Source organism: Galeopterus variegatus, unplaced genomic scaffold, assembly GCF_000696425.1.
Source record: "Galeopterus variegatus unplaced genomic scaffold, G_variegatus-3.0.2 Scaffold14803, whole genome shotgun sequence".
In the NCBI taxonomy this organism is placed as follows: domain Eukaryota; kingdom Metazoa; phylum Chordata; class Mammalia; order Dermoptera; family Cynocephalidae; genus Galeopterus; species Galeopterus variegatus.
This window is the reverse complement of record NW_007740914.1, coordinates 20,595-22,148: the sequence shown is the minus strand read 5'-3', so window position 1 is coordinate 22,148 and position 1,554 is coordinate 20,595.

The following is a 1,554-nucleotide window of genomic DNA, read 5'->3' as shown; positions in this document are numbered from 1 at the left end:
GAAAATTAATTTATATTTGAGATACTTTCAGAGCCAAAAGGAGATAATGAATATAAAGTTGGATATCCAAGTGTTGAGCAGAAGAGAGGTCAGGAGTAAAAAGGAGAGTCTGGGGGTCATTTGCACACCAGTGACATCTCAAGCTGGAAGGGGATTGGGGGTCAAAGGAGGGGTTTTGTTCGTTTGCATGTTTTGTTCTGTTTTAAGATGAGAGACAGGAAAGCACATTAGTATGCTGAAGGGAGTGACTTAGTGTCACTGCGAGCCTGGGATGCAGAAAGGTGTGTGATGACAGACGTGGAGCCAGTCCTCCATGACACAGGTGATTATACTACCCACGTGAAGCAGAAGCTGCCAAGCCCAGGAGAAGTTCAAGCTCCACAATTGATTCTAAGACGAATCTTTTGACTTCTGTGATAAAACTATAAAACCTGAATGAACGTGCTACCATTTTTCTTCTTTAATTCCTAGAATCACAGAGCAATGATATAAGGAACTTTAACCCTCATGTTCCCAACTTTATAATGTTCGCACCTGTTTCTTGTACCTATTATTTGTAGCAGCTCTTCATCAAGAAGAGACAAGAATCTAAAACTTCCTAAAGATTTTCTAAAGTTTAATCCTGCTTAAAGGAGAAAGCACGTCTCCTGTACCCCACACACCCACGCACCTTGGGAAATGTCTGAAAGTAGAAGAATTTTTGTTCCTCAAATATAATGGCTCTAAGTTCAGAGAATGATGAAATATAAAATGACTTAGCTCAGGAGACACCAAGACGCCCACACACGAGTTAATGACATGTAAGGTGCATTCTTAGAACAACTACTGAACAACTTCTGAGAAACTGAGAGTGTACATTTAAAACCATGATTCTACTACACAAATAAGAATGAAACTTGGGTCTGGGAAGATCCCTCTGAGCCATCAAAACAACATATAAAAGGAGATGCATTGTAGGGGGACTAAAGGATGTACAGATAATTGCACATTTGTGCTGCCATTTGGGTACACTGAATAGGAAATGTGGCACTTTTCTGAAGCATAATTAGGATGTTAACATGAGTTCAAAGGCTAGACACTACTACTACAAAAAAAAGGAAGTAGTCATGTAAGTTTTCATTTCCATCTGTGATCTCTTTCCAATCTTTCACTATCCCCAGAATGTCCCTGTTCTCAATTTTATGATCTGAACTTCCATTTTCTAACCTAAATCATTTATCTCAGCAGCTGTGCAAGATCTAAGCAGGGGATGAAGGCGAGGGGTCAGATAGGTACAGAATTTAATGTAAGCCTCAAATTTCTAACTTTTTTTTTCCTTTTTGTCTTTTTTCGTGACCGGCAACGGATCGCAACCCTTAGTGTTGCGCCCGTACCGGACTGGGACCGGCTACGGGATTGCAACCCTCGGTGTCGCGCCCGCACCTCGCTCAGCCAGTGAGCGGCCGGTCTGTATGTGGGATCCGAACCCTTGGCGGGGGACCTTCCGCGCCCCTCCCCCGTGCACCTAAAACGGCTCCAACCCACCCGGCCCCCTTTCACCGACAGATAACATGT